The sequence below is a fragment of the Pelodiscus sinensis genome, chromosome 3 (assembly GCF_049634645.1).
Source record: "Pelodiscus sinensis isolate JC-2024 chromosome 3, ASM4963464v1, whole genome shotgun sequence".
NCBI lineage: Eukaryota > Metazoa > Chordata > Testudines > Trionychidae > Pelodiscus > Pelodiscus sinensis.
In genome coordinates, this window is record NC_134713.1 from 63,852,550 (window position 1) to 63,878,639 (window position 26,090).

The 26,090-nt window shown below is 43.7% G+C and overlaps 1 long non-coding RNA gene across 1 annotated transcript; it reads left to right on the forward strand.

Annotated features, from left to right (window-relative positions):
* The first annotated feature begins 17,638 nt into the window (after positions 1–17,638).
* On the forward strand, positions 17,639–25,002 carry LOC112547489 (uncharacterized). Its single transcript, XR_012902597.1, has 4 exons — positions 17,639–17,721; positions 18,356–18,488; positions 23,829–23,880; positions 24,800–25,002. It is a non-coding gene; the product is annotated as an uncharacterized LOC112547489 (long non-coding RNA).
* Positions 25,003–26,090: the final 1,088 nt, after the last annotated feature.

A 26,090-nucleotide genomic window follows, 5' to 3' on the forward strand; every position in this document is an offset into this window, starting at 1 on the left:
GAACAGCCAAATCATTTGTCAAGGTTTTCTTTTCTTTTTTAAGAAGCATGGCAAAGGGGAGTTTTGAGGAGGAATTTGGAGGTGGATAATGAGATAGCTTTGTAAAGAGTGATGGAGAGTGTCCCTAAAGTACCTGGGACTGATGAGAGAAAACAGGTGGAAAGTGGAGGCTGGCCTAATTGGCCAGTTGGCTGCAAGCAAGTAGAGTTTGATAGGAAGAGGGATTGATTGACTGTGAAGGGATTTCAAAGTATACACAAGCATTTTGGATTCACAAAGAGAAGTGATAAGATAAAAGCAATAACTTGAGAAAGTGAATACAAGCAGTTTACCTTTGATGTGTGTGAGAGAAGAAAATGCCTGTGGAGACATTCAAAAAGAGGGGTGACAAGGTCAAAACAATGAGCTAAGAAAGTCATCTTTGTACCAACATTCTGAATGGATATGCACAGGGCAAGACTGCATTTGTCAAGGCCAAAGAGAATGATATTGTATTAACCGGGGGTAATAAATTATGAGAGCTTGAATGAGAGTTTTAGCTGTACAAATGAATAAAAATGTCATATCTTAGATCAGTGGTCTCCAACATTTTGGGGCTGCTGGGCGCCCGGGGGCAGGGCCGCACATGTGCGGCACGGCCAGGGGTGGGGCTGCGCACAAGCCACGCAGCCGGGGCCATGTCTGGGGTGGGCCACACATGGGCCATACGGCCAGGGGCGGGTCTGCCCATATGCTGTGCGGCCGGTGGCGGGGCCGCGCATGCACCGCGCGGGCAGGGGCGGAGCCACTCATGCACCGCGTGCCCCGGGAAGGAGGGGGGCCACGCATGTGCCGAGCACTCAGGCCCAGGGCGTAAGAATGGCTTGGGTCGGCCCTGGTCACTTGGCAGGTGCACATAAACGCCCCGGCGGGCGCCATAGCACCCGCAGGCACCACGTTGGGGACCACTGCCTTAGATGTTACAAAGAAAGAATTGGCAAGATTTTTTACATATAGCCCTGCAAGTGAGAAATTACAGAGAGGTCCAAGTTGCAGATGACACCCTGTATCAATATTTGGACACCGGGAAATAAGCAGTTTCAATTAAAACAGCTAATTACATTTTTGCTGGTTTATTTTCTGATTGAATATTCTAAGATTATTGGCTAGATACCAACACACATAGCTTGGTTAAACTTAATACACTATTACCAGGTTCAACCATTCATTTGGAGGTAACATTTCATTTATTTTCTGAAACTTTTCAGCACATATGCACTATTTTCTATACTGTACTGAAACTAAAATTCCATTTGTTCCTAAGCTGAATGTGCAACAGGCAGACACTAGATGGTGCCAAAAGACCACGTGGAAAAAAATGAAATCTGAGTGCACGAAGTCCTAATCAAGATGAGAAAAGAAGCAAAAAAACAATCACAGAATGCCAGATTCTGATTTCAGCAAGATTATTCACAGAGTAAACTGAGCAAGGGTGACAGAAATAGGTCCAAAATTACATACACTGCTGCAACATAGTGTAGTACAAACTAGGGATGTGACCGACTAATCGACTGTCCCATAAGCAAATGCTTATCGGATAGTTGACACACTAGTCCACTAGTCTCTTCCCCCTTCCCTTGCTGCTTCTATCAAAAAAAGGCAGCAAGGTGTAGGGAAGAAAAGGGAGTGCTTCAAAGTGGCAGTGCCGCATAGAGCCTGGGGCCAGACCCTGGGCTCCATGTGGTGCTGCCACTTTGAAACACCATGGGGAGCGGAGGGCTAGCGGGATATTGCTTGAGTCCCCCACTAGTCCCATGTTCTCTGCAGCACTTTCACCGTTGGAGTGTAGCAACAACTCAGGGGCTGTTGCTACACTTCAACAGCAGGGTGCCCTTATCAACTCATTGAATAGTTGATGCAAATTGCATCAACTGTTCGATTAGCCAATAAATCTAAATTTAACTTCCCTAGTACAAACAGGTTATGCTCTCTTTGTGCCTGGAACTGTGATGATAATATGACATCTGTCTCTATGCTACTACATATAATTTTAAAATTTAAAAAACAAAAATGTATGACTAACAAATTAAGAAATAATAAGACAAAATTGTTATTTTGTTATATTATGATAGAATCTAGAACCCTTGTTCAGGATCAGGACCCACCTTAGAAACTGATTACTCCCACCTCTTTAACTTACCTATCTGGTTCAGAAACACTAATAATTGGCATTTAATAAAATCCTATATAGAATTTGATAAATTCCATAGTTATCTATTTTTGCTCAAATTAATGATTACATTATTTAATAATTAGTTTGGGATTGGAGCCTCATTATGCAAGGCAATGGGCATACATATATTAAAAGGATAGTTGCTGTCCCAAAGAATTTTTAATCAGTACTTTAATGTGATGAACTCCATCACATCAGTAAGAAGTCAATCCATTTATTCACAACTCTATGAAATAATATTTCCTTAAATCAGAGAGCCCCAAACTGTTGGGTGCACCTCCACCCCAGGGCATCTATAATACCAGGAGGAACATTTGGGACACACAGGCTACGTCTACACTGGCCCCTTTTCCGGAAGGGGCATGTAAATTTCAGCAGTCGTCGTAGGGAAATCCGCGGGGGATTTAAATATCCCCCGCGGCATTTAAATAAAAATGTCCGCCGCTTTTTTCCGGCTTTTAAAAAAGCCGGAAAAGAGCGTCTAGACTGGCCCCGATCCTCCGGAAAAAGTGCCCTTTTCCGGAGGCTCTTATTCCTTTGAAGTAGGAATAAGAGCCTCCGGAAAAGGGCACTTTTTCCGGAGGATCGGGGCCAGTCTAGACGCTCTTTTCCGGCTTTTTTAAAAGCCGGAAAAAAGCGGCGGACATTTTTATTTAAATGCCGCGGGGGATATTTAAATCCCCCGCGGATTTCCCTACGACGACTAGTGAAATTTACATGCCCCTTCCGGAAAAGGGGCCAGTGTAGACGTAGCCACAGTGGGATCTGGGCCAGCCCCCAGGAAGGCAGGGAGAGATTGCCACCCAGCCATATCCTGCCCTCAGCTCTGCTTCAGTCCAGGCTCTCAGCTAAATTTGGAGTCCCAGCTACACGACCCCCTTTTTACTGTGTGGGTGGCATAGACTGCCTAAGTGTGCTAGAGGCTGGTCCTGGCAGAAACCACTAGACTTGGAGACTTCCTGGATTACGAATAGAGGGACTGGAGCTACGTCTAGACTGGCATGATTTTCCGCAAATGCTTTTAACAGAAAAGTTTTCCGTTAAAAGCATTTGAGGAAAAGAGCGTCTAGATTGGCGTGGACGCTTTTCCGCAAAAGCACTTTTTGTGGAAAAGTGTCCGTGCCAATCTAGATGCGGTTTTGCACAAGAAAGCCCTGATTGCTATTTTCGCGATCGGGACTTTTTTGCGCAAAATAAATCTGAGCTGTCTACACTGGCCCTTTTGCGCAAAAGCTTATGCATAAAAGGACTTTTGTCTGAACGGGAGCAGCATAGTATTTCCGCAAGCACTGATTTCTTACATGAGATCGTCAGTGTTCTTGCGGAAATTCAAGCGGCCAGTGTAGACAGCTGGCAAGTTTTTCCACAAAAGCAGCTGCTTTTGCAGAAAAACTTGCCAGTCTAGACACAGCCTGGGTGTATCCCTTGGCACATAGGCTCTCCACTCTTCAGACCTCCCTCTACATAGGAGATGGAGGAAGCCTGATCATGCAACTCTCAGATTTTTTTAGCAGGTTCTATGAGAAGGTGCCCCACCTACTCCAGACATCTGGCCCATCAGACTTTTACATTGGGCCTTTGCCCTGCAAGCTCCCCAGTCTCCCTCCTTTCAACAATCCAAATTGACTGCATGCCCTGCAGTCAGTTTGCTTCTGAACCATGCCTAGCAAACAATTCTATATGCTCATGCTACAAACATTTCATTTCCCTCTTCCTCATGTCCCACCCCAATACAAAGTGGCAGGACCTTTTACTACATGTGAAGGATGAGGTACCCTAGTGGGCCAGCCTATACTCTATCTTGGTCCCACAGCCACAGGGGATGTCAGTTGGCAGCTCCCTGCAGATGTGAGCACAGTCGTGTGCCTGGTGTGCTTCACTTACATCCCTACCAATGCCAGTCCATTTTACAGTGTGAGGGAGATCTTTCCCTATACTTACCTGGAATGCACAGGTTGCAGCCCCTTTTCCAGCCCTTTCAAAATCTCCTGTTAAGGTTTTGGCAGCTCTTCTCCCCATACCTTTTCATGTATGCGCAACTGGTCCGTGGCCCCAAGAAGTTTTGAGATCTCCTTGTCAACCACCATCTGTTGCTACCCAAAGTGGTCATCTATAATACCAGGAGGAGAATGGTAGATAGGGAGGTGCTCTGCAACTGTGCAACCTATTTCCTGCTCCTTTTTTGTCTCATTATGTAGACAGAGTTCCTCTGGGCAGCCTCTGCTGGTTTCCTTGGCAGTTTTCTGGAGCAGTGGGTACTGTCTGGGGTTCTCTGCTCAATGCCCACCTCTGGAATCCTAGTTTTCAGCCTATGATCCCCACTCCTGGCCCTGTTTTTCCTTTGTTGTCCCCCATATTCAGCTGAGTCCAGGTCCTCAAAGGTTATGACCTCCTGGAATTCAATATGGTCCATTCCCAATCTGGACCCAGGCACAACCTCCCAGCCTCAGCCCCTCACCATAGATCCATTTGCAGCCTCAGACCCGGCTCCGCCTGTGGTCCCAGCCTCTGCCCCCTTACCAATGTCTATGCTCTGCCTACCACATCACTTCTGGCTCTGTGGGAGACACAGACAGGAGTAAAGAGGACGTGATTGTGAAAAGTTTGGGATCACTGCCTTACATGCTTCTTACATATGTTTGCTCTTCCCTTACCTATATCTTCACCTGGGTCTCAGCTTCTGTCCCCTTACCAATGTCCATGCTCCCTTTTCTCCCCCTCAGCTCTCCTAGCTCCTTGGGGGGCGCAGACAGGGATAAGAGAGGGAGTGATCATGAAAGGTTTGGGACCGCTCCCTTAAGTACTTCTTACATATGTTTTTTCTCCCCTTATCTCAATTATTTAGGCATTTCTGTTCCACCCATAACTATCATATCTGTTCACCAATTTAAATTTTATCAGCTAGTTCCTATCTGGCCAGTAACTTGAAATAAAAAATATAAAATTGATCATAAAAAGTCACTATTAACATGTTTTTTTTAAAACAATGCTAATCTTCGCTATCATAAGTACCTCAATCTTGTTACCTCTAAAAGACAGCAAGTCAGAACTGGAAGTTTTGACTGAATGAAGGGCAAAAGCTCTTTTCTATGGTAGCACAGGTCAGCAAGCCTGTTACTCTTCTATTTCAGTCTGGTATATTTTGTGTATTTTTGTGATGCAATACAGAAATCTGGATTCTTAATTCTATTCTCATATTAAAATAAAAGCTTTACTCACAATGGTTTTTGAAAGAGATGTTTCCCCTCTTTCCTGTGGGACTGTTTTGAGAGCTGAAAGCAATGCAGACCATGGAAGGTTAGTAAATGACTATTTTTTCACTATTGCAGAGAACTGGAATATTATTACAAACTACCTAAATTAATCTACCTCTTCAATACAAATTTGGCAAACAAATAGAGAAAAGAAAAAAAACGGAAAGATTAACCACTGTTCTGAACCTACAATGAATTTATATTGTTCTAGGTTATTACATAAACTAAGTGGCTTCTGATTTGTACAAATGTTCACATCAGAGCATTCATCTCCTGTGCATCCCAAGTCATTTCCTAGAAAGAAAGGCTATTGACTAAACTTGATCCTATAAAGTGATTAAAACAGAAAATACTTTCCTTTGATTTACTGGCTAGCAGAGTTGATTTGTTACAATTTGTTTAATGCTGCATGTGAACTTTACTTTCTAAGTTATGCAGATATGATTTTACTGCAACAAGGAGGTTATTACTATGTTGTTGTAATTGTCAGGGTGACTGGAGCTCTCTGTACTGATTTTTAAAATATTATTTACATTTAAATAAATAATGTAAACTGTTGCTCATCATATTGTACAGTACTCCAATAACACTTGCACTGCAAAAGTATTGAAAGAGAAAATCATGGAGATTTAGAACAAGATTGTTTAAAATTGGTACATAAATTTCAAGGGACTGGACTCGATGACCTCTTGAGGTCCCTTCCAGTTCTGGGATTCCATTATCCAACTTCTAAATCCATCTTTAGGCACCAAATTCATGGCCTGGTCATAAAAAAAACCTGAATACCTATTACCTTTCATCAAAATAAGAATAGATGGTGGGTGTTCAATATTTTTTAAAATCATGACACTTGTTTGAGTGCCAAAAAATGGAGTTGGAGATAAACCTCAGCAGCCTAGTATCCTGAAACAAACTATAATCTTCCCAGACCAGAAACTGGAAGAAAAATATTTTCAGAGGGAAGTTATTTTAATATTATTTTTATTATTTATGCAAAATTACCTAGCCAAAGTTCTTGGAATAATTGTCATGAGATCGAAAATGTAAAATTAAAATTACAGTGCTCTCCTAGTTTAAGGCTACTCTTCAACAAATTATTCTGCAACAAATAAGAAAAATCTTTGATCATTAGGGGGCAATATAGGCCCACATATCTATAACAATTTTACATCTGGTGACTGGAACAACAACTCCTCTTCTTTCTGTCCAAAAGAAACAGGAAGTGGTCTAACAGTAAAACAATAGCAACTCTTGGACTTGCTCCCTGAAGCAAAATTGTCATATACTTCTGCATAGGAATTCAAAGACAAGAAACATGATAATTTAGCAGAGCAAAAGAAACTACCCAGTCAAACTGGGGTCTGTAAACTCCACGGAACTATAAAAAAAGAGAGTAAAAAGAGAAGGGATATGAACAATTTGCCTCTGAGTCTTTATTCAAATCTTGACTGTTCCTTCAAGCTTATGCTCTGGGAAAATGATAATTTTAGCACAACTGTCTAATTTACAGGGCCAGATTTCACCCCTGGCTTCCCTTGATCTGTCCCAAGAGTGTTGGGGGTTCCCCCTCTCACAGGGTGGACAGGAGGACCAGCTGGGAACTGGTGCTAAAACCCCTGCATGGCCAGTTCTGTTTTCCATGCTGCCATTCCCCCTGCTCCATAGCTGTGCGAATGGCAGCACAAGGAAGCTAGTGCAATGGCCTGCAGGCTCCACACACACACACCCAATCACTTAGAGGTGCCATTTAGAGGGAGTAGAGGGGACTGTAGCTTCTCCTGAAGTTTGACCCTCTGAATTTCATACTTGAAGTCTGCTTAAGAGCTGTGTCTGGGGCTAGCGCATGCACTTTAACTGCTCCTCCCAGCCTTGCTTTTGGGGGCAGGTCGTTTGTTTACATGATGGGGGCAGGGTGACTATTCTAAATAGGGCTGTGTGACAGTGTCAGGGTAAATGGCTACAGGAGAATGACAGAAGAGAGGTACATTAGCCCCCAGCTGAACAAGTCTAGTAATGGGGCAACTCCAGAGCAATCATCATCTGGAGGCAATCAGGAACTTATTAAAACCAATTGTGACAGGCTAATCAGGACATCTGGAGCCAATTACAAACGTGCTAGTACTGGTTAAAAAAAAGTCTTCCATTGAGCTATTTTACAATGCACAAGGATCTGGAGGACTAGACAAAAACTATCAGCTACCAGGAGAAAGGTCTTGCAGTAAGGATAAAGAAGGTGCTGAGTAAGGGAGTGCGGGGACGTGACCTGGGGAATCATAGCTGTCATGCAGCTGGCACAGGAGACATTGCAGAGAGCTGCTATCCACAGGGTCCTTAGGCTGAAACCCAGAGTAGAAGGCAGACCCCAGTTTCCCCCATCCCTCAATTCCCTATTTGTTATGGGAAAGCTGACCTGGACAGCAAGATACACCAGAGGAGATGGACTACTTTGGAAAGGGGTGTGGCCTGTCTCTGACCGACTAGAAGTCTTGTGCAAGAAAACGTCCACGCTGCCATGTGCGCGCTGTGCTTTTGCGCAAGAGCTCCCATGGCAGTGTGGACGCTCTCTTGCACAAGAAAGCTCTGTTGGCTCTCTTGCACAAGAAAGCTCTGTTGGCTCTGTTGGCCTGCCAAGCATCTACGCTGCCCTCTTGTGCAAGAGCTTCTGCACAAGAGGGCTTACACCTGTTAAAAAAGAGCGTAGCTCTTGTGCAAGAAGCCCTCTCTTACCACGCTGTACCGTAAATTTCCTTGCACAAGAGCGGGCGGGCAGTGGAGACGCTCTGCGGATTCTTGCGCAAGAATGGCCATACTTGCGCAAGAAGCTGCAAGTGTAGACATAGCCTATGGGGCTTGTTCCCCTCCCTTTCCCCCATGCTGGCAAGTGATGGCTGAAAAAAGCATCAAGTTTGTTCCCTTAGGAATAGCATCTAAACTGAGGGTCATATTGAGCCTCTGAGATAAGCAGTCTGCCTGAAAGCATAGGATCCACGAAGGCAGAAAAGGAGCTTTTTCAAAACTGTTGTCAGGAGTGAGATTACTGTTCACAGCGTGGTGGAAGAAAGAGGTTAAAAAATACAAAAAAGTGCACACCAGGTTTTGGGTCTGCTTTGTGTGTGTGTGCGTCCTTGCTACAATGGAGGAGGTGGTGAAGGCTGTGGTACAAGCCACAGCACCCCAGCAGGAGGCAATCTGGGTTCAGGCAATGACACAACAGGAGTCCATGCAGCTGCAGCAGGAAACCAGTTATTATTGGTCCAGGTGATCCAGGATCAAGCTCTCCTGAGGGGGATGGAAGATGATCAGCTGAAAATCCTCAGCTTGCAGGTCCAAGGATTAGAAGGGACCTGAGGACCATGTGTTGTTTGCCAAAGATGTCGGCAGAGGATGACAGAAACAGATCTCTCATTTGAAAGGACTACTCAGTGTGAGGTGTGGCCCAAGGACCAGCATCCTCCCCTCCTTTTTGTGCAGAGAGGCCCAGAATGCCTACTGTGATCTGCCTTCGGAGGATGCTTCTGACTCTCCCCAGCTGAGGACAGAGATCCTAGCCCAATTAGGAGTAATGACAGCAGTTCGGACCCAGAGGTTCCAGGACTGGAAGTGCTAGGAGAACAAGTCTCCAAGGTCCCAGCTATTCAACCTCCTACATTTTGCATAAAAAGGGCTTACAGCCCAATAGTGTGCAACTCCTACTGTGACCTGGTCTACTCTGGGAGTTTAGGTTGAACTTAGATGCATTGGGTTGTGGGTTGATTTTTCTAAACAATGAGTCCACAACATCAAATCCATTCTGCCTACTTTAAGGGCCATTACAGACAATTTTGATATGCCTGCTTTTCACAAGGAGTAATGCTAAGTTCAACCTTGCATGTTCAACTTTAGAGAAGTATAGACACAGCACTGTGAAAGTCAATGTTCTTGGCCTCTGGGAGGTGTTCCACAGAGCCCCAAGTGATGCTGGCCAGCACTTTCAACTCTGCTGCTGTAGACGTGCACAGAAGAAGGTCCAGAAAAGTTTCAATTTCTTTTTCTGTTCAGCCAGTGTGGTGAACAGATCTCAGAGAAGGCATCATACCTGACCATGAATGCTTCAGGTAGCAAACAAGCTCCAGCATGGAGCATGCAGGAGTTCCTGGCCCTCATTTCTGTGTGGGGAGAGGAATCTGTTTGGGCAGAAGATCAATAGTTGGGGTGGGGTGTGACATAACAGTTCTGGATTTCGTGGTTTTATTTCAGTATCACCCAAAAGAGCTAGACACTATATATACATTTGGGAAGACAGCCTGCCCTGGAAGACCCCTCTCCTCTCCTATCCCCTACCTAAACCCTCTGCTTCCCATCCCCGCCTCTTAGCCAGCCCTTTCTGTCCCTTGACCGCACCACCCGAAGCACTGGAGCTGGTGGCACTGTAAATGCGCCATCTGGCCAGAGCTGAAGGAATGCTGCCCAGCCAGAGCTGCAGCCACAGCACCTGGAGCACTGGGGCTGGCAGCATGGTGACTAGGCTGCCCAGGTGCTGGAGGAGCTGAGGTTGCAGGGGCAGGGAGCAGAAGGGGAAAGGCCAGGGATTAGCCACTTCTGATCACTGCTCTCCCCAGAAGTTAAGCTGGCTTCTCCCAGCAAGCCTGTCCCAACCCAACTCCCCTATGGCAGGAACTCAGGGGCCAGACTAAAGGGCTTCATAAGACAGATATGTCCTGCAGTCCATAGTTTGCCCCTCTGTGCCTTAGACAGTATCCTAGGCCATGTCCACACTCAGGGGTTCTTTCGAAAAAAGTACCCTTTTTTCGAAAGAACTTCCCCTGCATCCAGACTCAAGCCGCGTTCTTTCGAAATTATTTCGAAAGAACGCGGCTTTTCTTTCGATGGCGGAAACCTCGTTTCACGAGGAAGAACGCCTTCCTTCGAAAGTTCCTCTTTCGAAGGAAGGCGTTCTTCAATGTAAAGAGGCCGTCTTCGAAAGAGAGCATCCAGACTCGCTGGGTGCTCTCTTTCGAAAAAGCGGATTTCCTCTATCGAAAGATCCGCCTGCTGTCTAGACGCGATCTTTCGAAAGATGCTCTTTCGAAAGATGCTTTCGAAAGAGCATCTTTCGAAAGAAGCCTGCAGTCTAGACATAGCCCTAGGGAAGCTATAGCACTATGATCTGCACTAGGGAACCTCTCAGAGTGGTGATCAAAAGGGGGGTGTTAAGGCTGTATACAGTGGTGGGGTAGGAAGCCTGACCTTAACTGTGCATTTACAGTCACTGAATTTCAGGATTAGCTAACTTTTGTGCACTGGTTGACAGTATTGTGCCCAGGTAGTCTAGTGGCTAGATTGTTGAGTAAGTGGGTAGAAAAGGTGGGGAAAGACTATCCCTCTTTTCCACCCCTCTTGGGGTCCAGAGACCCAAACTGCTCCTTACCCAAGTCCTTAAGTTTGGAGTCCAGATTTCCCTTAATTGGGGTTTCTTGTTCTCTGTAGGTTGCCCTCTTCTTTTGCCCAGAAGGATGGAGTAGAGGCTTACTCACTCCCATGGCTGGCAGGCTCTGGTTTGGGCCCACTGACTATCAAACCAAGCTCCTGCCTCCTCATTAGTCAGCCCCAAAGTGAGCTAGGTTTCTTCCCCCCTCCAGGTCTGTCATTAGTTGCAGGTAAAGTGGGGAGGGGCTAGCTGAGTCCAGAGGCTTTCTTTAGCCTCTCAGGTGCCAGGTCATTTTTTCTCTACTCTCTCAGGCTGTGTCTACACTGGTGTGATCTTGGGCAAAAGCGGCTGCTCTTGAACAAAAACTTGCTGCCTGCCTACACTGGCCGCGTGTTCTTGTGCAAGTAAACTGACATTCTAATGTATGAAATCAGGGCTTCTTGCGCCAGAATTCTGACACTCCCGCTCAGGAATAAGCCCTTTTGTGCAACTGTTCTTGCGCAAGAGGCCAGTGTAGACAGGCAACATGAATTTGTTGTGCAAGAAAGCCCTATGATTAAAATGGCCATCAGAGCTTTCTCACTCAAGAGAGCGTCTACACTGGCATGGATGCTCTTGCACAAAAGCACATCTCTTGCGCAAAAGCACATGCCAGTGTAGATGTTCTCTTCTGGAAGAGTTTTTGCACAAGAAGCTGCCAGTGTAGACGTAGCCTCAGAGTGCATCTATACAGCACAGTTATTTTGAAATAACAATGTGAGCGTCTACACAGTAATTCTGTCATTTTGAAATAGTTTTGAAATAACAGGTGGCTTATTTCAAAATCTGTAAACCTCATTCCATGGGGAATAATGCTTATTCCAAAATAGCTATTTCAGAATAGCAGTAGTATGGACACTCCATTGTTGCTATTTTGAAATAGGTCCTCCCTAAGGACATTCAAAGCAGCTACTCCCCAGTGCCTCCTGGGGCTCTAATTCGAGGTAGCACATCCACATTAGCGAAGCCTGCCTCACACTAATTTCCAGGCTTCCCTGTAGTGCAGACATGCTATTTCAAAATAAGCTATTTGGAAAAAAAATCCGAATTAGCTTATTTTGAAATAAGCATACTATGTAGACGTACCCTCAGAGGCTTTTAGACATTTCTGGTTTTTGCTGTCAAATTTAATGTTCTGAGAGAGTACAAATCACCATTTAAGTAATTTAACTTCCCTTCAATAAAGAGGTCAATGTTGATAGGTATATTTGTATTAGTAAATAATTAGGCTTCTTCTTCATCTCTGTAATGGCTGAGGGCTTTTCCACCCATTTTGTATTGTAGCCACTAAAGTAAATTTAATACGTTATTGTTCTATATAATATGAATCTGTAAAGGTTGCTTTGTAATAGTTCACTTTGTGTCAGGGACTCTAGGGTCTGGTCAGAAGCCCACTGAAATTAACCGAAAGATTACAGGTGACTTCAATGGGATTTTGATCAGATCCTACATGTATTTCTTTAAAAAAGGAAGAAGAAAAACATGCTAATGAGTGTTTATGCCTAACATCAAAGGGTCACACTTAGGAGAAATACAATATTTTGTTAAATGCAGATTAATATTCAAATAAACAATGGAACAGGGAAAGAAGGAATATTAACATACAACAATTATAAATAAAACTTTGATAATATTCAAGGGCACCCTGGCTTAAAGTAGGAAGCCCAGTATTGCTTTGTTTTATTTCTTCTCTGAAATGATGCCCTGAATTAGATAAAAACTATATTACTGCATCAAAGAAGAAAAAGTATATCTTCAAAGGTTGGAAAGAGAAGATGAAACATCTGTTCCTCAGTCATGACCCACACAAACTTTCCATTCTTGTTTACACTAGAAAAAAAAATTAGTTTCTGGCAGGTGATGCAGTTGATCTGCTGCTGCATAAGGTTTTCACTGCAACTGTAGTTGATTCTTTCTGCATAGGTGAGTTTTTTCCACATAACTTAATGATTGAATTTAAACAGATGCAGTGAAACTGATATAACCTGCAGTGTGGACACTCTTAACCAAATATAAGGTGAGGGGCGTGGAGGCGTTGTCTGATTTGGAATGTGGGTTGCTTTGGCTTATGTTGCTTGGGAAGGGATTTGAACTCAACCCCCAAAAGCTCTTCTTATCTTAGGAGTGTCCACACAGGACATTATACTATATGGCTACGTCTACACTGGCATGATTTTGCACAAGAACTCTTTTGCAGAAGAGTTCTTGTGCAAAAACTCTTCCAGAAGAGAGCGTCTACACTGGCATGTGCCTTTGCGCAAGAGATGTGCTTTTGCGCAAGAACATCCATGCCAGTGTAGACTCTGTCTTGCGCAAGAAAGCTCCGATGGCCATTGTAATCATAGGGCTTTCTTGCTCAAGAAATTCATGTTGCCTGTCTACACTGGCCTCTTGCACAAGAACTGTTGCGCAAGAGGGCTTATTCCTGAGTGGGAGCATCATAGTTCTTGCACAAGAAGCCCTGATTTCATACATTAGAATGTCAGTGTTCTTGTGCAAGAACTCGCGGCCAGTGTAGACAGACAGCAAGTTTTTGCGCAAAAGCACTTGCTTTTGCGCAAAATATTGCCAATGTAGACACAGCCTATTGGTATAATCATTAAAATTGTCCATTGTAGACCAGGTCTGTGGACAAATCATGGTCAGCACACTATGGCTGAAACTTGTTTCAGTTACTGAAATGGTGCTGTAAATTATTTGTCCGGATCTGCTGTGTTCATCTGTACTAATTGCTGACGTTCATTGTTAGCATAGGAAGCATTTTGTAATGTAGAACAACCCTCCAAAACAGATGCTGGAATTCTAGCTGACAGCTTGCTAAGGCAGAGAGAAATTCTGCCTCAAAATGATCAGTTAACAAGGGATAGCATGCCTTTTGTAAGGGTTTAGTTATATTTATCATCTGTTTAACTTTTGTTTTGTTGTTTTCTCTTTGTTTTCTAGACTGTCAAATCAACTTTGGCTTAACTTTAACTACAGATAGACTGGTGACTTCAGCTGGGATAGTCTGATTTATAGCATATCTACACTACAGAATTAAACCAATCTATATGTTAGGTCTACTTACAGCCACTGCAGTAATTATTGTGTATTACCCTCTTTCTATCAGTGATGAGTATCCTCACCATGAGCGCTCTACCAATTGAAGACGGACAGTGTGGGGGGTGACAGTCAGGGCTCTGAGCTCTACACAGCTCCCCACTAGGAGCCCATCACTACCCCTTTCCCTAGATCATTGCTCCAAGCTGGGAGTGAGATACACCAGCCTGTGTTTCTCAGCTCACTAAGTACGGAGTCTCTGGACAGCAGATAGCAGGCAGCCAAGGACAATTGGGCTGTAGCTGCCTGGCTTTCATACTGGAGCTGTGAACTTGACAAGACAGCCAACAAGCAATGTAAGTAATGTAGTGTCTCCTCAGACACTGCATCACCCTAACTACAGCAACATAAACCCTACACCAAAGCTATCCCGTCCATAGCATGGTTCAGGGAGGACACCCCAGACACCATGCTTTTTGGAGGGTCTTGCAGTGGCCACCTCAATGGTTCTATGGACAGAGCCAAAGAGAGTACTGGAGACCCTGGTTCAGGGAAGCAGAGGGAGTTGGATCCTCCCCCTCGCACTCACCATAGCAGTGAGAGCTGGAGTGACCCAGCAGCCAGCTCCACTCCACCACCCATCTCCCAGCCCACTGTGCTCAGCTTCACTGTGGCAGTAGGAAGCAAAGTGCTCTGACCCCAGGTGATCCACTTCCCACCACTGCAGGGAAGTGGAGCACAGCTGACTGGGAGAGGGCAAAAATGCAGAGCAGGCTTCCCAACTGCCGCTGCTGAAAGAAGTGTGGGAGGAGAGGTAATTCCCCAGGTCATGTAGCTGGGGTAGGGGCTATAGGCAAGGAGATGCGGCAGGACTGGAGAGTAGGGGTGGAGCATAGGCTGGACAGGGCCTGCAGAGGAGGAGAAGTTGCCCTGGGCCCTGTGCCTGGGACACTGGGGCTATGTCTACACTGCCGAGGGGGTTTCGGCAGAAGATATACAAATCACACTGTCATTTGCATATCTTCTGCAGATCCTTTTTGCGGAAGAGGCTTTGCCACTAAAAAGCCCTGTGTAGACGGGGCCATTTGTCAGAGAAAAACTCCTTTTTTGCAAGATCCCTTATTCCTCAAAAAATGAGGTTTATAGGATCTTGCAAAAAAGGTTTTTTTTTTCCCCGACAAATGGCCCCGTCTACATCGGGGTTTTTAGCAGCAAAACCTCTTCCACAAAAAGGATTGACAGAAGATAAGCAAATTAGAGCACAATTTGCATATCTTCTGCCGAAAAAAACCTGCAGTGTAGACATAACCTGGGTGGGGGTTGCCTCAAGTTCTGTTCCTGCCCCCAGGGACAGCCCTGCCCTATACTCTCATGGAGATGGAGTTTATACTTTCATGGAGGTGGAGTTATTATGTCAGTGTAATGGGGCACTTACATCAGTGAGAGACGACTACAGGGTGTGCACTGACACAACTAGGTCAACATAAGCTGCCTTAGATTGACCTAACCCTGTAGTATAAACCAGGACTTAGTCACCTCAGCGATAAGGAAAATAACTTCTAAACTTCTGGCAGATAGTCGTAGCAATGAGCATTTGGTCAAAGTGCAGTCAGCTCCTCCCCACATGGCGCTAGCTTTTCTATGGCAGGACCAACAGCCACCGTAGGTCCCAGAGCAATGTGAGGTGGAGCGCGGAGGTCTGTGCCCCAGAAGGGGCGAGATGGGGCCTCAGATGGAAGGAGATGGGCCAAGGGCTGTCAACTCTTAGTGCCACCCAGACCACAGCATGCTCCTCCTGTCACCCCAGCCCTCGGAGCCACGGAGTAGCACTCCAGCATCTACTCAAAGGGCCCAAGGCTCCTGCAGCTGCAGTAGTGATGGCAGTGGCTGGAATCTCCAAGTCCCGGGGCAACTGCCCCATTTACTCCATGTGCCCCTCCCCTCCCCCATGGGCAGACCTGCTTTTCTACATAGTCTTAAATCTGTTTACTGTCTCCCTTAGAGATTCCCTGGGGCCCTCCTGCCCCAAATACAGCCTGGTATGTTCCCAGAACCAGAAGATAGTCCACAACAAGAATTCTGCTTTCAAGGGATAGTGCTAAGTTTGGGCCAAAGTTGAACTAATTTAAAAATAAAGTTACTATTTCAGATAACTGCTACAAAGTCTTTTCTACATCTTGTATTTGCAAAGCACTTCCCTTTATTTACAGTATGTGCTTTCCTTGGAGACATTGCAAAAATACAAGCAGAACAATATTTTGTGATATTTTTCAATGTACAAGCAGCTCTGATAGGAATAGAACAAAAGTTTTGTTGTGCTAATCTACAGCAGAATGAATAAGGAAAGAAAATGGATGAGACAGAAAAAAAAAGACTATGATCAGACTTTCCACGTTTGTTTCAGCTGTGGGCTTTTTACACAGAACAGAGAGTAAATAACTAATTTAATATGCAATCTACACATCCGTAGTGACTAGTCATTCCAATACAAGCATAATAGTATGACTGGATTTCCTGACTAAGTATGTCCAGCCCCTAAATGTTTGTGTCCTACTTTGGGAATTTCCACAGTGGTATGCAAATTGGTGCCAGTAGCTTATCCAAATTATGTGGTTTGTTTCACTTACAAACACGGAAACAAGCTGAGTTTTATCTCAGTTTCTGTTTTGTCTCTCCTGACAATAAAAGCTGGCAACACAGCCAAACTAACTTAATTATTTCTAAGAGAGTCCCTGTCTCCCACTTTTAAAACTTATAAAAAAAGAAGGCCAAAAACAGTGTATGCTTGATTTCACAACCGCAAACCCTCATCTGCTGATAAATGAATGTTGCAATCAAGAATTTCCAAAGCACTACGTAAATGCCAACAGTCATCAACAAGTTATGCAGTTTCACTTCTGGTTATATATTAGCACATGCAGGAAAAATACTCCCTGGCTTTTTCTTTGCATAGTAGCCTTTTCAATCATCTTGCTCAATTTAAAGTTCAAATATTTGGATGTACATACGTATATGACAATGAAAATATTCTTCACTAAAATGCTGCAAAGCCTGGTTTTTGTTTGGATTGGAAATCTTTAAAATGTTTGACATACCAAAAATGTTTAATAAAATAGTGTACATTGTTATTATGACCTATATGGTTAATCATAAAAAAGGAGTCTTATGGCACCTGAAAGACTATGACATTTATTTGGGCATAAGCAGAAGGTTCCAACCCTGAAACTTTATGCCCAAATAAATCTGTTAGTCTTTAAATTGCCACAGGACTCCTAGTTTTTGCTGAAACAGACTAACACAGTTACCCCTTTGAAACTTGTCACAATAGTTAATCCAATTTTTTTTCCATTTGAATATAGGCTGGCATATAGGCTAGCATCAGATTATAATCACATCTCCTGACATGGTTCTACTTACAGATCATATGAGCCCTTAATGCCACAAATGTATCATGATTCAGAAGCTGAATTACTATCTGAAGATAATTTCCCACACAGCCTTTATGTACAACATTGAATTTTGATGTTGCAACATATAACACTACATATATGCAACTTGGGCTGGGGGAGTGTCATGATCATGAGGGTTAGCCAGCAGCTTGTGGACTAAGGGGTTAACTATGTCCCTTACCTAAGCCAGGTAGAGTCAGCCAATAGGAATGCAGGTAGGAATTTCAAACTGGGACAAGGGAATTTTTGGGTTTTGTTCTCTCCAGCGACTGAGGGAGACAGACACTATGTCTCCCTCCAAGAAAAGTCTCTGTAAGCAGGGTAAGGTTTAGATAAATCTGTTAGATTTTATTGTTTTATGGTTTGGGAAATGGGATCTGATGTCTTTGCATTTTTTAAAATGGGGTTTCCTCTCCTTTGTAACTAAGCTCCTGGCCCATGGTGTGGTTCCCCCCCCCCTTCCCCCCTTCCCCACATAAGTATATTACTTTGTGACTTTTCCATCTATTCATTATGCTTGCAACAGGAATATTGTGTTGATAATAAAAGTTCTTTCTCTTTTCTTTTTATTAACCAGGCATTGATTAATTTTTGTGTCCTGGTTTATACTTTAGGGGTGAGATCACTTGGGTAATAGATAACCCCTTAGTCCCCAAGCTGCTGGCTAACCCTCATGATCATGACAGGGAGTGGTCCTTCCTCTGAACCAATCTCATGGCCCTACCAAAGGCAGGAGATGAGATTTGGTAGGCTACTGACTTGATCTAGTTTATCAAATCCTACATTCTTAAGTTTTCAAATGTTCATTCATTTTATTACCATGTTGTTTTTGTCCACTGTGATAGAGCATATGTGACTTAAAGCTGATTCACCACTGTGTGTACTTTGTAAATGTCTTCACATGGGCAAAATTGATGAGATAATTGACTAAGCACTAACTTAACAAATGTTTCAGCTCTTCAGCAGAGGAAACTTAAAAGAGAGGCAGAAAGAGGGGGAAGAAAGGGCTAGAGAATCCCAGGATCTCAGGGAGGCGAACACTCTTTCCTCATGCCAAGGGACAAAGTTAAAAAGCCTTACATGGGAAGGTAAGCATTGGTGTTGTATATTGTAAATAAAGCCCCTAATGGTGGACTAGGGTGATGAGAGGTCAAGATCATGGGTGCCAGATTTCCATATTTTCTGATGATGCCCAGAACAAGTCCATAGAAGAGACTGGAGCAACTGGGAGCCCCATACTTAAGGGGGACACGAGGTCCAGGGTGACCTGAGGAGTTAATAGGGAGCCTGGTACCAGCAACAGTGAGCAACCAATCCCCAGTCCATTCCACTCTTCCCCATCTCTTCCTGCCCCTTTTCCCCAAACCTCCACACTGCTTCTTTCCAGCTTATACCCTCTCTCACGAGCAACACTGGGAACCAACAGAACACAGCAAGGCAAGCTGAGAGCAGGATGCTCTGCTTCTGGCACCAGGCCCCATGTTAATTCCAGGCTGCCTTGGGCCCTGAATCCCTTGAAGTGTGGGGCCCCCATACAAAGCACCAGGAGTGGGGCAGTTGCCTCAGTCAGTCCTATAGCTGGCACGGCTCTGAAATATAAGCGCAAACACTGGCGGACCAACGCCCATGTTCCAGAATATTGGTCACGCACGAGCACCCATACAACTGCCAACCTTTGGTCAAGAACACTGCTAAAACTTTGGGCTATCCAAGGCTTTTGAATGCCTTGGTAATAGAGTTAAGATTTAATTTACATTACAGCATAAAACTAGGTTGCAACAAAGCCCTAAAATGGTTTGAGCTGGTACACAGCCAGGGTTTTGCCTATCGTCAAGATACTAGATATGCAACTATCCCTCTACCCCAGGAAAAAAGACCTGATTCCTCACATTTACTATCTGGTCATCCTATGATGAATTTATGTGGGAGTGTGAGAGGACTGTCTGAAAAGAGGAATCCAGAGTGAGGGAGGCCTGCCCATTAACATTCATGTTCCATATTGATGTAAATGAATAAACAGTCATATAGGCTTCAAGTGAATCACTGAGGGTATGTCTACCCTACCCCGCTAGTTCGAACTAGAGGGGTAATGTAGGCATACCGCACTTGCAAATGAAGCCTGGGATTTGAATTTCCCGGACTTCATTTGCATAAGCGGGGAGCTGCCATTTTTAAAACCCCGCTGGTTCGAACCCCGTGCAGCGCGGCTACACGGGGCACAAACTAGGTAGTTCGAACTACCGTTACTCCTCGTGAAATGAGGTGTACCTGTAGTTCGGAATAGGAAGCCTAGTTCGAACTACCTAATTCGTGCCCCGTGTAGCCGCGCGGCACGGGGTTCGAACCAGCGGGGTTTTAAAAATGGCAGCTCCCCGCTTATGCAAATGAAGCCCGGGAAATTCAAATCCCGGGCTTCATTTGCAAGTGCGGTATGCCTACATTACCCCGCTAGTTCGAACTAGGAGAGTAGTGTAGACATACCCTTAGAGAGCAGGGGTGGGGAACCTAAGGCCTGAGGGGGCCGCATGTGGCTCCTGGCTTGCCTGATTCCGTACCCAAGCTCAGAGTCTCCCCTTCAGCATTGGGGAGCCTGTGGTGGTGCTCTAGTCCCCCCACTTCTCACTTCTGTGTGGCCCCCATTTGATTTTTCTGCAGGTCAGTGGCCTTCAACCCAAAAAAGGTTCCCCACCCGTGACTTAGAGCTGTATGTGTGTATGGGGGCAAAACTGAACATTATGTCATTTGTCTTGTACCATTTTTTTTTCTTTTTTCATGATTCATTTAGAAAGCCAGATATCCTTCTCTGTGCAGTGCTAACAGCACTGAGTTTTCTTCTCACATTGCACAGCTGTTTCATCAGCTGCCCATATCCCATGACGCAGCAGAAGTGATGCTCATGAACATAATCCTCAGGAGAAAATCTAGGCAGCTGCAGATTAATTTTTTTGTCTCCTTATAAGAGGTTTTAATTTATTATAGTACTCTGAGCTGTGGCACACTTAGAACATAAGAATGGCCAAAATTGGTCAGACCAATCATCCATCTAGCCCACTCTTTGACTGTGGCTGGCACCAGATGCTTTTCATTGGGAGCAAACAGAACAGGGCAGTTTACTGAGTGATCCGGTCCCTTTAATCTTGTCTCAACTTCTAGAAATTTAGAAGTTTAAGGACACTCAGGCTGTGTCTAGATTGCACCCCTTTTCCATAAAAGGGATGCAAATTAGACACAGCGCAATTGCAAATGAAGCGGGGATTTAAATCTTCCCCGCTTTGTTTGCATAAACATGGCTGCTGCTTTTTTCCAGCGCGGGGCTTTGCCGGCAAAAAGCGCCAGTCTAAACGGGGATCTTTCGGAAAATAAAGCCTTTTCTGAAAGATCCATTATTCCCTGAACTCTGTCCCCACTGGCACCCTGTCCCCTGTTGCAGAACCCTGTCCTCTGCCCTCCCAGCGCCCTGTTCCCTCTCCCCTGCCCCCAGCCGCAGAACTCTGTCCCCACAAAATGTATAATTATAAATGCTTCATTGTAGATTTAAATAGCATGAATAAAAAAGACCATTTATTTCATAACTATAAGCATGTGATTTTAATTTTATATATCGCATAATTTAAAAATAAATTGTTTATCAGAGTGTGTAAGTAAGGGTTGGGAATAGCAAGTGATGGACAGGAGAATAGAGAGGGCGGGGCTTCAAGGAAGAGGCGGAGCAGTAGATCTTCACCTGTTCTGAGATTTAAAAAGTGATCTTCGGTGTAAAAAGGTTGGAGACCATTGGTCTATGTAAATTGGTGGAACAAAATTCCAAACACAGAGGTCCTTAAAATGTGTAGTGTGGCTGTATTACTGTTTATTTATTTGGGGTGTACATTTAGTTTGAGCCTCTTTTGGTGTTCTTAAAAAGTTTCCATTGTAGCTTGTAGGCATTTCACAGTTCCTTTTAATTTCCATTTAACTAGTCTTCTCATTTTTGTGTAGATCCTCTTTTGAGGTTAAATACTACAGTGGTGGGCTTCTTTGGAATTTCCCCCCCTTTGAGGATGTTAAATTTAATTATATTATGATTGGTATTACCAAGTGTTTCAACTGTTTTCATGTCTTGAACCATTATGTTATGCATCCCATAAGAGTAAATCAAGAATTGCCTCTCCACTAATGGGTTCGAGGAACTAACTGCCCAAGAAGCAGTCATTAAAGGTGTCTAGAAATTAAATTTCTGCACCCCAGCCTGAGGTTATGTGTTCCCAGTCAATATGAGGACAAATAAAGTCCCCCATTAATTTTAGATATTCTGTTTTTGTTGCCTAATCTCCTTGAGCATTTCAGGGTCACCATCATCATCCTGGTCAGGTAGTTGGTGTGATGTTGGCAGACCAGTTCATGCCAACAACCCTTGGCCCTAGCTGAACAATGGCCAACACATAGTTGGAAGCTTAAATACTAAATAAATTCTTATAGACTTTCTGAAATCATTGTAGGATATATGCACTAATCTCTTTTATAACATCTGCACCCCATATTGCAAGGTGATATTAAGTATTTGCGTTGTAGTCTTCTGTAATTATGTCATGTGGGCTCATCCCACCACCCTGGGAGGAAGGGGATGTGAACCCTAACAAGAAGAAACTGCATCTCTATGCTGCTTGGACTTTGTGAGGGCAAGATTTCCAAGCATTTATTACACTTAGGGGTTTTCTGCACCAGTGTTCTCTCTAAGCTGCGCAGCAGCACAGCTTCACAGATGATTAATCAGTCCTGCCCAGGCATAGAGCTCTGAGCCTCTGACTGGGCAAGGCTGATTAATCATCTCTGAAGCTGTGCTGCCACGTAGCTTAGAGGAACACTGTTCTGCACCATTATGCAATGCAGAATTTTGCAGAAATGAATGTGAGAGCACCATTTCCTTTATTTTCTCCGCAGAAAAGGGCTGGGGAGGATATTGGCCACACCGAGGGGCTGCTGAATCCAGCAGAATGTAGTCCACAATAGAAGACAAGGTGGGGGGGAGAGGGGTGAGAACTGTAGGGCAGGGCCAGCCTTAAGGAAAACGGCACCCCTGGCCTTCCTGGGCATAGTGCTCCTCATTTTACTTGGTTCTCCCCACTCCTTCACCCTCATCCTGTGCCCCCTTTGCCATTAACTCCTGCCCCTAACCTCTCCATTTTGCCACTTTCACCTCAATCTCTACCGGGGTAGGTAACCCACGGCCTGGGGATTAGGTCTGGCCCTGTAGGCTTGGGGCTCCCCACCCAGCATTGGGGAGCCAGTCTGGCGCTCCAGCCCTGTGGCCCTCCTACCCAGACCCCCTCATCCCCATTCCACTTTTCCACCCTCCTGAAAAAGTGAGGAAGAACGGCTCTTGCACAAGAGAGGGTTTTTGCACAAAAAGGAGCTATGTAGATGGCTCCTTTTTGTGCAAAAGCCTCTTGTGCAAAAAGGCCCCTAATTAATTATGCAAATGAAGCATGACAATATGCTAATCTGTGCTTCATTTGCATAGGCTTGTGCAAGAGGGATGTAATGCAGACATAGCCTTATTGCCCACCCTTGCTGTGGTAACAGGAGCTGCAAAGGAGAGTCTGACTTACCTGAAGAGAAAGGAAAGGGTTAAGCAATTGGAGATGCACCTAGGGATGGGGTTCTGGCAGTCAGCTAATAAAAATGCAGATAGGAATTTCAAACTGGGAGAGAGGGTTTTTCCTTACTCTCTCCTCTATCTCCAAACTGATCAGAGCAGTTTCTCCCACGTATTGAGGGAGATAGGCTCTCTCTCCAAGAATGGACTTCTTCAAATGTGTAAGTAGGGAAAAGTTTAGAAGAGTAAGGGCTCTCCGGTCAACATCCCATGGTAACTCAACCTAAGATATGTCAACTCCAGCTATGTTATTCATATAGCTTGGAGCTGCATAGCTCAGGTTGACTTACCATGGTAGTGTAGTTGTAGAATTACTTTAGTAGCTGCTTAGTGACAAAGATACAAATAAAACGTGAAGGAGATAAGCACTTTCTAATCACTGGATTGGTGAAGCACTTACTGAACAGTTGATGTAATTAAAAAACTTTTAAAAGGCCTTTAAGACTGAAACATCAATGATCTCTCATGTTTCAGGTGATTGTTTTTTGTTGTTGTTTTAGTCCAGATGTACTGATTTATTTAGTAAAATATTTAGGGTCAACTAAGAAACAATGATTTTTTATTAACATTTCCCTGAAAAGAATATGAGAGACCAAATTGCATCTTCATCAGGTGAAAGAAAATTTCATTATTAAAACCTGAAAATTACTTGGAATAACCAATTCATTAAAATAGAGTTATGGTGGCAATCTAGAACATATTGAATCACGGCTCCCAAAAAAAGTGAAGTAAAGTTCTACAAGTTCCAACAATTCCTTTATTTAGGCTTGTATATTATTATTTCTTCCAACAGTGTGGCACAAGTTCGTTGAGGGCAAACTGGAATAGAACAAGATAAACAAATGGTAAGATTGAATGATGTCTCTTGGTTGATGAAGTAGGACAAAAATATGCATACAGCCTTAAAGCCCTTTCAATCAGTGTATATATATTTGGGTTCTTGAAAATGATAGTCTATAAAGATTAGATTTTAATCTATAAATAATACATACCAAAAAGACTGTTTAAAATAACACAGACTTCAAAGTCTAGAATTTTAGAAACACCACAATTAACATTGCTTGTACAACCTTTGTTCAGCACCCTTGTGCATATTCATCATGATACAATCTTTAATCACAGCATCATACTCTTTCCATAGGACCTTTGCTTCATTCAATGGAAGCACAGTGTACAATTCAAGTATGAACCAAATACCTTATAAAAACTCTTCCAAAACAGGCCTAGAAAATATTTGCATAGATTGAAACACTACAAACAGATTTATCCTTTAATAACTCAGAATGACAATGTAAAAGACAGTACACAATTACTTTAGTTTCACGCTCATTTGCAAGTCAACTCTTTGACCACAGGAATGGCATCACTGCCAAAAATTACTCCCTGGAGCCCTACTCCTGTATTTGACTCTGCAATAAAGTTAATGGATCTTTGTGCAGGTGCAGGGCCTATCCCTGTAGAAACAAGTTTCAGGATTAGGGCCCAAATTAATATACAATCCTATTAAACCATAAACAAAAGCACCATTTAAAAAGTGAAACTGTTTCTATTCAAACATCAATAATACTTCATTAACTGGCCACTTTCAAGTTACTTAGTGCAGTAAAAGAAGCTATTTAAGTACAGTATATTGATTTAACCATTTTAAATAGAAAATTAGAATTAACAACAGCTTGACTAAATAGTATTTCAATTGCAAAGCCAGTACTAGGCTAACGAAGTTGTTTTGTTTTCTTTTTTAATGGACTAAAACTTGTGCTCTAGGTGTATAAATGTGGATGACTGCGCAGACCAACCTGCAACATCAAGGCCTTATTGAATGTTTCAAGAGTACATATTTTGTAAGATTGTATTGTATATCTGAAATGAGAGGGGACTAAAGTTATATTAGTAGGCATATCTTGACTATGATGGAAATGTTCATATCTTTCTGCATTAAAGGGGCTCACCCAGCTGCAGACAAATCATTTCATGATTTTAGTGATGTTTTTGGACCCCGATTATTCCTGAGTTCCTTGGTACCACTGGAAGAAAAAAAATCTGTTGTATTTGCACCTGTAAAGGCTATTGTGATGTAAATTTTGCTGTACTTATCCATGCATTTTTAACTGTGGGTGGCTCACTAAAATATGCTCTATGGCAAGTTAGTTCCTGAGTGGATTTCAAGGCTATATAGCCTATGCAGAATTCAGCTAATCTTAAAGCTCAGTGGACATCCATGAGTACACAACATTATTTTCTGTACAAGAATTGGGAATACATAAAAGCTACGTCTACACTGGCACCCTTTTCCGGAAATGCTTAAAACGGAACAGTTTTCCGTTAAGTATTTCCGGAAAAAGCACGTCTACATTGGCAGGATGCTTTTCCGGAAAAGCACTTTTCCGGAAAAGCGTCCATGCCAATGTAGACGTGCGTTTCCGCAAAAAAGCCCCGATCATCATTTTCACGATCGGGGCTTTTTTGCGGAAAAGACTACTGTGCTGTCTACACTGGCCCTTTTCCGGAACATTTTTTCCGGAAAAGGACTTTTGCCCGAACGGGAGCAGCATAGTTTTTCCCGGAAAAACACTGACAATTTTACAGTAGATCATCAGTGCTTTTCCGGAAAAGCAAGCGGCCAGTGTAGACAGCTGGCAAGTTATTCCGGAAAAGCGGCTGTTTTTCCGGAATAAGTAGCCAGTGTAGACATAGCCATACAGTTTAGGTTATCCAATAATCAGCAAAACCCATCAAATAATTTTGCAGTTATGTATTTCTGCTCCTCATATAATTAAAAATATATATTTTTAGACTAAGTTAGGAAATCAGTAGTTTATTCACAAACATCCAGTCTTGTAAATTGGCTTGACAGTATTCAATTTAAATCACTGGTTTCTGTAAATGTTGATTTTTCCTGACATGTAAAAATCAACAGGGACAAAATTAAGTGCAGCCTCCCCTGTCATCTAGCACCTACTGGGATCAGGCAACACTGGACCTGTGGCCATGCAGGGAACCCTATGCAGCTGCACTATCATGGCTCCACTCCCGCATGGTGGGAGCTGCACCTGCA